Source organism: Vigna unguiculata, chromosome 1 (assembly GCF_037176805.1).
Source record: "Vigna unguiculata cultivar grain cowpea cultivar isolate G323 ecotype 2 chromosome 1, ASM3717680v1, whole genome shotgun sequence".
NCBI classification, from domain to species: domain Eukaryota; kingdom Viridiplantae; phylum Streptophyta; class Magnoliopsida; order Fabales; family Fabaceae; genus Vigna; species Vigna unguiculata.
The window spans coordinates 7,653,707-7,666,927 of record NC_140792.1 but is presented as its reverse complement, the minus strand read 5'-3'; the positions used below and the strand labels follow the sequence as shown (position 1 = coordinate 7,666,927).

The 13,221-nt window shown below is 31.9% G+C and overlaps 1 long non-coding RNA gene across 1 annotated transcript; it reads right to left on the bottom strand.

Annotated features, from left to right (window-relative positions):
* Window positions 1-2,944: 2,944 nt before the first annotated feature.
* LOC114176321 (uncharacterized) lies at window positions 2,945-3,374 on the bottom strand. Its single transcript, XR_003602988.2, has 3 exons — window positions 3,278-3,374; window positions 3,058-3,179; window positions 2,945-2,984 (listed from the first exon to the last, which is right to left on the bottom strand). It is a non-coding gene; the product is annotated as an uncharacterized LOC114176321 (long non-coding RNA).
* Between the last annotated feature and the right edge of the window lie 9,847 nt (window positions 3,375-13,221).

Here is a 13,221-nt window from a genome sequence, read left to right as displayed (position 1 = left end):
ACAAAATGATACGTGGTGAACCTTCCTAAAGTTTTTCTGGCAGTGACACTCAAAGAGGAATCCATGGAAGCAAGTGTAGGGGAGTGACCTTTCTTTTTCAGTGATTTTGTAAAAACATAAAACTTGATAGTAAATAAGGAAAATAGACGGTTATATAGATATGAAAAGACTTGTAATTAAAGAGAAAGCTTTTTGAAAATTGAATCATATTTAATAATATTTTAAAATTAATTTTGAGAAAGTAAAAATAACTTTAAAAATAATATACATTTTTAAAATAAATAAAAATAAATAAGAATTTGAAAGAGTAATAACAGATAAAAATAATATAATAAAAATTTCTGAAAAAAGAAAACTAATTAATAAAAGAATAAAATATAATATTAAAAGTTAATATATAGATATGAAAAGACTTGTAATTAAAGAGAAATTAAAGAAGGGTTTTTCAAAATTCAATGCTACTTAATAAAATTTTAAAATTAATTTTGAGAAAGTAAAAATAACTTTAAAAAAATTATAAAGAAATGAACATTTTTTTAATAAATAAAAACAAATAAGAAGTTGAAAGAGTAATAGCACATAAAAATAATATAATAAAATATTAAGATAAAAGATAACTAATTAATAAAAGAAGAAAAGATAACATTTCAAAAATTGTACCATTATGATTAAGAAAATAAAAATCAACTTTTATCCTTTAAAGGCATAGTCACAAATGTTTTTTGATTTGTTAATCAATCTGTTTGATGAAGGAATCATGGTTTTGAAAACATGAAATAAATTTTATATGTTACGAAAACAATAATGTAGTTGAAAAATATACATAGATAAAAATTTAATGACTTTGATGTAGCTAGCATCATAATATAGTTGACATTAAAAATAATATCAAAACTTCGACATTATGCTAGCAATATATACTAAATTTTAAAAATAAGCATATACAACAAAACGTATATAAATTTAAAGAAATCTATTTAAAAAAGGTAAACAAATAGTGAAAATAAAGGATTTTTTATAAACCAAAACAAAAGGAAAAACCTATGCTGAAATTAATTAATTTAATGTAGTTAGCATGATTATCGTGTTGACAATGTCAAATTATATCAACACACTTTGATTCAGCTAGCAAATTTTGAATGTAAAGATAGAGTACAGAATTAAAAACAAGCATGAAATCTATTCATAATTAAATTAAAACATAGTTGAAGTAATATTGTTTTCAAAATAACAACCAAATGGTCATGAGTACAAATACATAACAGCAGCAAATGTTTTTCAAAAAATAACATAATAAACATAAAAATCCAAATAAAGTCTATCACTTTTCAATCTTTATATTCTTCTTCAACATCTTCACTAGAATCTTCTTGTTTTCTTGAAGCATAGATCGACTTTGTCTTTTAAGTACTGGAACAGGTGGTTGAGTAACCAAATCAAGATTGTCTAGATGAGATGATTCTTTGCGGGTTAACTCATGAATTTGAACATCAATTACATTTTTATTTTTCAAGGATTCTTCGGGAGGAACATGGCTTGATACTATATTGTTCAAATCATCACTTAGAGTCTTAAGATCATTTGATTCTTCTGTGAATTTGATCAACAAATCCTAATAAAAAAAACAGATTAGCATATACAAAGCTTTACAAAATAAGTTAAAATGTAATCTTCAACTACCTCTGCAATGGAATCAGATGAGATTTGATTTGTTTGCTCATTTAATTTGCTTTCTTCTTCATTTGCAGAGTATAGATCCTAAAAATTGTATACAATATTAATAATAATAAAATTTAAGAAAAAAATAGGCTAACACGTGAAAAAAAATAAAAAAAAAAAAACTTACCAAAGACTTAATTTCAACATCAGAAAAGCTTTCAATTACTTTTTCATCCATGCAAACTTTTTTAACTCTGAATGATTCAAATTTGCTATTATAATCATTCTTGCACTCAACTTTGAACAGATAGGTCTTATCAATTAGGACTTCAAACTCTTTAGGCAAGTCTCCAGCAGCAGTGTTCTATTAAAAAAAGGATTAATATAAATGATGTAAATTAATGTAAAACAATTAATGTACAACAATAATGAGTAAAATAAGTGGAAACGAAGTACCCAATATAGAATAGGAAATAATTGATTATGAATTCATTTGAAAATTCTACAAAACATTTAAGTTAAATGTCAACAATATAAGCAGAAATGATTAGATTAAAAACTTAACCTTGTCTTACAAGTCAAGAATGTCAGAGCATGATTTCTTCAACATTGCACTTGCATCACGATCAAATACAACAAAAGTTGTAGAATCTGTAGCATCAATTACACGAAGTTTCAGTTTAAACCTAAAAAAAAACAATAAATACATTATGAACATTATTAAGTTTTCTTAATATTATATTAATAAAATCATGTTGTGAATATCGAAAATATTACCTAGGTGTAACCTTAATGACATGCTTGTTACACTTTTCACAAAAAAACATTTTGGAATCAGGATAAACTGCTTTGTTGCAGATACATGTTGTATACCACCAATCATCATGATCTAGCACATGTTTGATAGTAGCTTTTACTACAAAAGTATTTTCCTGTAAAATAAAGAATATCAAATTATGAACAAAAAAATAAATAGTCATTAAATAAAAAAATTTATGTGGAACATAGAGACAAATATTTGAACCTGCTTAAAATCTTTTAGACCTTCAATTGAACTCCTAGGATGCAGCTTAATGAAATCATCTTCCAAGCTAACTTTAGAAGAACCACAAAGTTGGGTAAGAGCTTGAGAAGGAGATTCAGTATTATCCCACATCCTACGTTAAAAAAATATGTTATATTACAAAGATATACATATATCTATCTATGAACAAAGATATATGTTATGTATATAGACTTACATTTTTTCAACTTGGTTGCATCTTCACCATCACAGTTAAAAATGATCTTGGTACAGTTCATACAGTTTTGAATAGAAACTTTATCTACAAAACAGAAAATGTCAAAAAGATTTTTATTCATTAATACAACTGTAATAATGTGGTTTATGTTAGTTACCTTGGAAGGTCTTCACTTTGCAATAATGCAAAGCAATGACAACATGTTGATCCTCTCCAGAGGCCAGAAATGCATTTAACATATCAACATATTGACCAAATAAAGTACACTCCAGTTGCAAACTATTGAATGTTAAAAATCACATAAAAAGAGAAGCAGATGAAATACATGAAGAAAAATAAAAAACAATAAAGAACAAAAACAAATGAAATCTGCTTACCCATCAGCTTCAATAAGGATGACATTCATTTTGGTTTTCTTACCAGCTTTCTCTAGCTCCCTCTCTGTTCGAACACCAGTAAACATCCCAATCACATCTACAGAAAGAGGAAAAAGAAAGAAAAAAAATTAACAAAAAGTTATACAAAAAAATGAAGAAAAATAAGCAAAACATACTTACTAACTAAGTAATCTGTGTCAAAACCAACAACTATGATTGTTGAAAAAGGGGTGTATGAAGTTGTAGTTTTCGGAACTAAGGTACTTTGCACCATATTGACCTTGGTTCCAAATTGGAAGTTAATCTTATAGGCATGTTTTGTGGTTCTATAACAACCACCATTACATGAAACACTGAAAGATTGGATGGTGTAAACCTTGTCCTCTTTGATTTCAGACTGAAATTTGTATATCAATGTGCGTCTAACAGATGCATGGATTAGTACACCCTGAAAAAACATATTCATAAATGAAAAAATAGAAGCAGATTTAAACTTACAAAAACATATCTAAACTTTTAGGTAAAAAAAAAATTAGGAAAAGTCAAAAAATAAAAGTCGTTTATAGTTTAAGGAAGATACCTCTTGGTCTTGAAGAACAATTTCCATGGAAAATGGAGTTTTTCCTTTTGTGTAATCTTCAACAAACCATAACCTTACAACTCTTGCAAGGATATTCCAACTCTCCTTCTCAAGGTTTAGTTCTTGTAAAGAGTGAGTGTGTTTTTGGATAACAGACATGGTTGAAGGAATGAGGGAAATGAGGGAAATCAGAGTAGAGTAAGGAATGAAGAAAGGTCTGCAGAAATGTATTCGTACAAAACATAAAAACATAAAAAGAATAGATTGGAAGATCATAAATACAAAACAACACAATACGCATGCTCTGGTTTTCATTTCACAAATTTAGAAACAATCTGCAAAAGCAAAAGCAAATTTTGACATGAAAAAAGATATTTACTGAAATAACACGCAAAGTGTGGTTTAGGTTAAACAAATGGAGTAAAAATTGGGAAAAGTGACTGACAAAAATACGAAGATCACAGAAAAAAACAAAAGTTGTTTTCACATGGCTCAATGTTATGCAATAAAAGGAAATATGGCAGAAAGCAGTACAAAAAGAAAACAAAAAGTAACTTTAGATGTTGGAAAAGGTTGACAAATCAACGAAAATAGGAAATAAAGATCTGATTTCAAGTTTCAAGTTTGAACATTTGAAAGTAATGAAAAAAGTAAGGGGAATGCAATATTCATAACTAATCAACAACATGCAATAGGTCACAAAAATATATTTTTAAAACTATAGTATGGAAGATCTTTGAATCAAAGATACAACAATTAAGAATCAAACAAAGAACATCAGACATCAGAAAATCAATAACAAACAAAGATGAAGTTATCTTATTAGAGTTAATGAAGGAATGAACCCAAAAACAATCTACATAAACCAAAAAAAAAATGAGTTAGAACAACATATCAGATTGATGAAGTAAGATAAAATATAAAATTAACATAAAAATGAAATAAACCTCAAATGTTGGGGTTCGAATTAAGCAAACCGAAAATGGTGGGATTTCTTGAAAGTTGATGTATAATCGCATCAAATTTGAGCAAACATTAACAATAAAAAAGATTAAGAACTGAAGCAACTTTATCAGTTAATAGAAACCAATAAAACATGCAATAGGCGACAAAAAAAGATTTTTAAAACTGTAATATGGAAGATCTTTGAATGAACGATACAACAACAAAAGAAATCAATACAACAAATTCATAAATAATTCATAAAGAATCAACAACAAATTATCTTATGAAATAAGATGGCAACAGATTCTGCATTTAAAGTTGAGGGACAATAAGATCAAGCTCAAAGTTCTTCATCAGACATCAGAAAATCAATAACAAAGAAAGACATGTTTAATCAAAACACATGAATTAAACAATTACACAATACAACATATTAAAGGAATTAATTTGATTACAACATATTCTGATCAGCAGTGGAGAAAAAGAAATTTGATCAGCAACTGGAATACGTAGTGCACGTCAGGATGAAGTTATCTTATTAGAGTTAATGAAGGAATGAACCCAAAAACAACCTACATAAACAAAAAAAAAACAAAAAAATGAGTTAGAACAACATATCAGATTGATGAAGTAAGATAAAATATAAAATTAACATAAAAATGAAATAAACCTCAAATGTTGGGGTTCGAATTAAGCAAACCGAAAATGGTGGGATTTCTTGAAAGTTGATGTATAATCGCATCAAATTTGAGCAAACATTAACAATAAAAAAGATTAAGAACTGAAGCAACTTTATCAGTTAATAGAAACCAATAAAACATGCAATAGGCGACAAAAAAAGATTTTTAAAACTGTAATATGGAAGATCTTTGAATGAACGATACAACAACAAAAGAAATCAATACAACAAATTCATAAATAGTTCATAAAGAATCAACAACAAATTATCTTATGAAATAAGATGGCAACAGATTCTGCATTTAAAGTTGAGGGACAATAAGATCAAGCTCAAAGTTCTTCATCAGACATCAGAAAATCAATAACAAAGAAAGACATGTTTAATCAAAACACATGAATTAAACAATTAAACAATACAACATATTAAAGGAATTAATTTGATTACAACATATTCTGATCAGCAGTGGAGAAAAAGAAATTTGATCAGCAACTGGAATACGTAGTGCACGTCAGGATGAAGTTATCTTATTAGAGTTAATGAAGGAATGAACCCAAAAACAACCTACATAAACAAAAAAAAAAACAAAAAAATGAGTTAGAACATCATATCAGATTGATGAAGTAAGATAAAATATAAAATTAACATAAAAATGAAATAAACCTCAAATGTTGGGGTTCGAAATTAAGCAAACCTGAAATGGTGGGATTTCTTGAAAGTTGATGTATAATCGCATCAAATTTGAGCAAACATTAACAATAAAAAAGATTAAGAAGTGAAGCAACTTTATCAGTTAATAGAAATCAATAAAACATGCAATAGGCGACAAAAATAGATTTTTAAAACTATAATATGGAAGATCTTTGAATGAGGATACAACAACAAAAGAAATCAATACAACAAATTCATAAATAATTCATAAAGAATCAACAACAAATTATCTTATGAAATAAGATGGCAACAGATTCTGCATTTAAAGTTGAGGGACAATAAGATCAAGCTCAAAGTTCTTCATCAGACATCAAAAAATCAATAACAAAGAAAGACATGTTTAATCAAAACACATGAATTAAACAATTAAACAATACAACATATTAAAGGAATTAATTTGATTAAAACATATTCTCATCAGCAGTGGAGAAAAAGAAATTTGATCAGCAACTGGAATACGTAGTGCACGTCAGGATGAAGTTATCTTATTAGAGTTAATGAAGGAATGAACCCAAAAACAACCTACATAAACAAAAAAAAAACAAAAAAATGAGTTAGAACATCATATCAGATTGATGAAGTAAGATAAAATAAAAAATTAACATAAAAATGAAATAAACCTCAAATGTTGGGGTTCGAAATTAAGCAAACCTGAAATGGTGGGATTTCTTGAAAGTTGATGTATAATCGCATCAAATTTGAGCAAACATTAACAATAAAAAAGATTAAGAAGTGAAGCAACTTTATCAGTTAATAGAAATCAATAAAACATGCAATAGGCGACAAAAATAGATTTTTAAAACTGTAATATGGAAGATCTTTGAATGAGGATACAACAACAAAAGAAATCAATACAACAAATTCATAAATAATTCATAAAGAATCAACAACAAATTATCTTATGAAATAAGATGGCAACAGATTCTGCATTTAAAGTTGAGGGACAATAAGATCAAGCTCAAAGTTCTTCATCAGACATCAAAAAATCAATAACAAAGAAAGACATGTTTAATCAAAACACATGAATTAAACAATTAAACAATACAACATATTAAAGGAATTAATTTGATTAAAACATATTCTCATCAGCAGTGGAGAAAAAGAAATTTGATCAGCAACTGGAATACGTAGTGCACGTCAGGATGAAGTTATCTTATTAGAGTTAATGAAGGAATGAACCCAAAAACAACCTACATAAACAAAAAAAAAACAAAAAATGAGTTAGAACAACATATTAGATTGAAATGGTAGGGTTTGAGTCTGATTCAGCAGAGACATCGAGAGGGTTTCAAAAGGTACAGAACCACACAAAAAAATCTACACAAAGAAAAAAATGAGTAAGAAATGAAAAATTAGGGTTTCAAAATTAAAAGTGAAGAGATAAAAGTTATTACCCAAGAGCGATGGAGAGCGTTTGAGGCGGCGTTAGAGAGATGGGCGCCCAGAAGGAAAAAAACAATCTACAGAAACAAAACAAACCAAAAAATGAGTTAGAAGACAAAAAAATTGATGTTAACGAAGTTGGATTCACTGAGTCTAAGAACAAAAAATTAGGGTTTGAGGATCGCGTTTCAGGCGACGTTAGAGAGCTGGCTAGGGTTTGATGTGGCAGAAAGGGGGAGAATGCGATTCCAATGGAGAGCGTTTCATGCGGCACAAAAGTGGAGATGGTTTCAGTAAAGAGAATCGTGGAGATGGTTTGACACGGCAAAAATGTCGAATGAAGTTCAGAAAGAAGAGAGGTGGATCGCGTTTGTGCAGGAAGAGCGTCTGAAGCACAAAAACCATCTACACAAACAAAACAAACCAAAAAATTAGTTAGAAGCAAAAAAAATTGATGTTAACCCTAAACAGTACAAATCGAGAGAATCGTGGAGATGGTTGGACGCGGCAAAAAGGTCGAATGAAGTTGAGAAGGAAGGGAGGTGGATCGCGTAGAAGTGAAGAATGCGTAAAACAGGTTAGGGTTCGACAAAAGGAAAGTGAAGAGAGGTGGAGAACGTTATTTGGTGTCGCGTTTGTGGAGGAAGAGTGAAACAGAACGACTAAGGTGGAGGCGAAGGCAGAGGTGTGGCTAGGGTTTGATGAAGGAGAGAAATGGAGAGTGCGTAAACGGTCTGAGAGAGAAAGTGAAGAGAGAGAGAGAGAGGAAGTGAAGGGTTTGAGGAAGGAGAGTAGTGGAGAGTGCGTAAACAGCCTGAGAGAGAAAATGAAGAGAGAGAGAGGAAGTGAAAGGTTTGAGAAAGGAGAGTAGTGGAGAGTGAGTAAACAGACTGAGAGAGAAAATGAAGAGAGAGAGGAAGTCAAGAGAGAGGATTAACGTGAGTGTGGTGAAAAGCGAGAAAGATGGCTGAGACGGGCTAAGAAGATGACACGTGTCCAAATTACCTTAAGAGGTAAAAAAATTTAAATTTCTAAAATTGAACAAATTCTGAGAAAATGACACGTGTATTTTTTTGCTTTTTGTGATTCTTTGAATTGTATTATAAATATAAATATATATATATATATATATATATATATATATATATATATATATATATAAATTCAAACACATTAACCAATCCTTACTTTAACAATAAGCTGCAATATCGCAAATATCTCAAGTGTACTAAATATGACTCATTACCAACCAGTATTACTCAAGTTCCTTTACTTCTAATGTACTATACTCGACTCAAGTTTCTACCAAATCTCCATGACCATTCAATCATTGTTAGACCTCCATCCATTACAATTGGTCTATTTTATATAATTATCACGTGTAGGATTTAGCCTCACCCTCACAAAATCCCAAAATGCGCCAGAACAGTCACAAAATGCAATTTCCACTACTACAGCGTCTATCGCCTAGCAGCACATCCTTGCCCCCACGCGACACATCATATTCTAGGCAAACCCCAGATTTGTTTTGCACCCGTGATGAACCCTAAACCCCCAAATCTCGCTTCCATCAATCCAGCACATGAATTCACAAAAATTTTTGGTTTTCTGCTTATAGACTCAACCAATAATTTCATACATTTGCAAATTTATAATAAATGGACTTTAAGAATCAAATTTAGATTCCAGTCCCACCCCTAACATAGATCTTTCATGGTTTATATCCTCATTCACTCATTCAATTATCATACAATACATCATTTATACAATATTGCGCATACGATGTGTATAGAAAATAACACGGGAAACACATAATACCATAAAATCTATAAAAATCGCAAGAACTGCACCAGTGTTCAAGTCGCCTGGCGGAGTCACCCTTGTTACCAAGCGATTCATCTCAAAAACCTAAAAAATGGGTCCAGCGCTCATGCATCGCCTGATGGCTTTGAAAGACCGTTAGGTGGTTTCTGGAAATTTTCCAAAAATACGAAAACAGAGAAAAGTTTAATCATGAAGAGCTCCATGGGTAGCGGAAATGGATGAAGGAATGGAGGCAAGTTGGAAGGCACTTGCAAGCAATGGAAGGTGAAAAAGGTGATAGGATTTCCTAATCTATGCTAGCCTAAGGAAGGTGGCTAGAGGTAGAGAGAGGAAATCTCTAGAAAGTGGTGACTCTCAAAGGCAATAGAGGGAGGAGTGCTCTCAACTCAAGTTGCATCTATTGCATAAAATTTCAAGAGTGTCTACAAATGAGTGAAATTTTGGCTTTTATATGAAGCCATTAACACATGAGAAAGGAGAGCCATTGGATGGAGTGGGCCTTGATCTTGGCCCTTAGATCAAGCTTGGAGAAGGAGGCTTGATCTTGGCCATTGGATGATGCCTTGGAAAAGGAGGAAGCATTCCTAACCCTTGGATGCTTTGGATCCATGAGGTGTAGGAAGAAGTGTTGACTTCCACTTAGTCCACCTTGGCTCTTTTGATATCTCATGGCCAAATCTCCTATTGGGCTTAGTCAAGCCCAATTTTATCAATTGAACTACTCATTGTTTGACTTATTATTCTAGAAAGCAAAGCCTAAACAATGGGCCAATATTATTTTTATTCTATTGCTCTTTGAGACACCTCTTCAAATCTTCACATCTTCTTTGGCCCATGTGAAGAGTATGAGAAGCCCATGTGGGTTTGGGCCATCTTGAATGAAGCCTAATTGGATCTTTCTGAGCATGCTCATTGTTATTGGGCCTCTTGATGGGCTTGGGCTTGAAGGTGCATGTGGGCCATGTATTGGGCCTTAAGCATGATTTGGGCCTAGGCGTTGACCCAAGCTATAAGCCTTGTTGGGATCACATCATCCCCTCCTACTTGAAGAGGATCTGACCTCAGATCAAGAAGGTAATTTAAGGCTCACAGCAACTAAAGTTGGGTTCCACCAGGATCAAAAACATATCTGCAATAGTCATCAAACAGAATTGGATTAAAATCATGAAGACCATGCAGTATAATTGATTGGGGAATGTGTGAAAGTGGGCTTATAAATTTGGAAAAAGTTGGTATTAGGCCCACTTCACAAAAAGAGTGTTTCACACTTTGACTTGGATGATTTTTGAAAAGAATTTTAAAGTCAAAGTGTATTTTGGCACTATATTTTGAAGAGGATGAAATAAGGGAATGAGATAAAGAACAAATTTTTTGAGAAGGAAACAAAACAAGAGATTTAATGAAAAAGTGAGAAGAGTTTAAAGATGGGAAAACTCCCTTTGGAACTTGGGTCTTCATGAATGGAATTGGTGAAGGATTACACACCAAATCCCTAACAATGAGTTCCCTTGAGGTTGAATTACTCTTTAACTCGACCACTTTTGATTTTCTTTCAAACTCACTCTCTTTTTTTAATTTCTCTCTTGCTTCAAAGTCTTTTCTCTCATTCTCTTCTTTATCTTTTCTAATATTATCCTCTTTTGCCTTTTCTTCTTCATCTCTTTTCTTCTTCTCAATTTTTTCATTTTCTTTTCTCAACTTCTTTTCATACTCTCGAAGCTTTCCAAGTTTTGCTTGCTCTCTCTTATATTGTTCTCTCTTTCTTTGTTCACTTAAGAACAATTCCAAATTGTGCTTAAAATCCTTTTCTAGTCTAGAAAACTTAGCAATGTTTTGGATGAATGCATCCCCAATGTCAATGAAGTCTTCTATCCTAGCTTGCTGGGCTTTAGTGATCCTGAAAGAAGGGGGAATGAAATGTTTCCACATGCATGTTTTTAATTCATAAAATGTATTGATGCATGATGTTCTCCCCTTTTTGACTCGATACTGCCTCTCTTGCCACCACTCGGATGCACGTCCTATAAACCTAGAAGTAACATGCCTAAGAATGTCAAATTGACTATATTTACTAAACAATGGTTGCACCAATTTCTCGGTATCCCACATCCAATCTCTAAATGATATTGGTCCTATATCCTCCCCAAAGAATGGAATGTCACTATGAAATGTATGATGCAACTCATGACTACCATGCTTATGCAACCTAGGACTATATGTAGAATATGTACTCATGGTGATTGAATGAACTTATGCAACTTGAAAAAAGTGTGGTAGAGGAAATCAATCACAAGTGGACCTCCAGGTTAGGCGAGGTGAGTCTTTAAGACTTCTTAAATACCAAGGCCAATCCTTGCCAAGATACACTTGTAAGAGGTTTCAAAGATCACACAATTGTCTAAGTGCTAAGTAAATAGAATCACTTGAGTCACTAAGCACAAAACAAGCAAACAAGACTCAAAGAAATTTAACACTAAAAACGGACCCCTAAATGGCAAAAGATTAGAGACTTTGGTCTCATAAATCAAGCCACTATGCAACGTGAAAACATGAATCTAAGCTATATGGCCTAATGTAAGGTGAGAAAGCACTTAGAACTTTCAACACACTTACCACTAAAAGCGAATTACTAATGGATGATAAAGGTTCTACGTAGGAGATGGGATTGAACATCTTGTGGTTCCCCAAGACACCTAAGTAGGCCAAAATAAAAGTTCAAAGAGAGTTAAAATTGGTACACAAAATTTAGGCAAAGAGGAGCAACCCAAGAGCACCAAACTTTTAGAGAACTTTGAGTAGAAAATAAGGCACAAAGGATGCTCCAAATTGACCAAAAGAAGTGACCAAATTGTAGAAAAACTAGGAAACTAAAAGATACAACAATTACAAGCCACAATGGCCAACAAAAATGCTTGAAATTGGTGTTGGAAGCTACTCCCGAGGCCAACTTGAACACCACAATTTTGCACATCAAAGTGATGCACTCCCAAGAGCACTTTGGTGCCAAATGAAGCCTTAGTTGATGGCTTTGAAGTATACACCAATTGGAGGAATATTTGGACCCCTTGTGGATGCAAAATGCAACACCAAACAGCAACAAAACCTGGCCAAAATAATGAACAAAAACAGCAAACAAACTATGCCAAAGGCATTGGTTAGCTCTCACTCAAGCAAGAAATTGATGGCTCAAAATTTTCCAAAATATGGTGAAGGTGAGAGGAAGAATTCAAGCACACTCTCTAGAGTTTTACTTCTCAACCACCACCTAAAATGCTACCTTAGACTAGCAACCAATTTGGAAAATAAAATCACTTAATTCACAATCAAGAGCATTGAAGCCAACATTACTTGCCAATTGAAATGTATAACACAATAAAAGCTAATTAAGAAAGCTAAACCACATTGAATATGATTTGACAAGACTGAATTGAATAGCCAAAAACAAGGACAAGCAAGAAATTAAGGCTTGAAAGAAAGGAAAGCACAACAAAAGGAATCCTAGAATGGAACTAGAATAGAGTCAAAACCAAAAACAGAAACTGCAGTGCTCATAAAATGCTTATGGTATTCATTGCATGTATGCCAATGTGAGGGAAGTAATCCACTCCAAATGAAAGCAATTGATGGCAATATGGAATACACACATAAACAAGCAAATGTATAGACCAAGAGCACTGAAATTCTGAAGCAAAACACACCGAAAACGCACTAAACAGTGATTTTTCCGAAAACACAGCACCAGAAAACGCTGACAGATGCCTTAACTTTGAAGATTTTTCATATTTTTTGTACTGGACATATTTGAATGATTCTTTTTGCTAATTT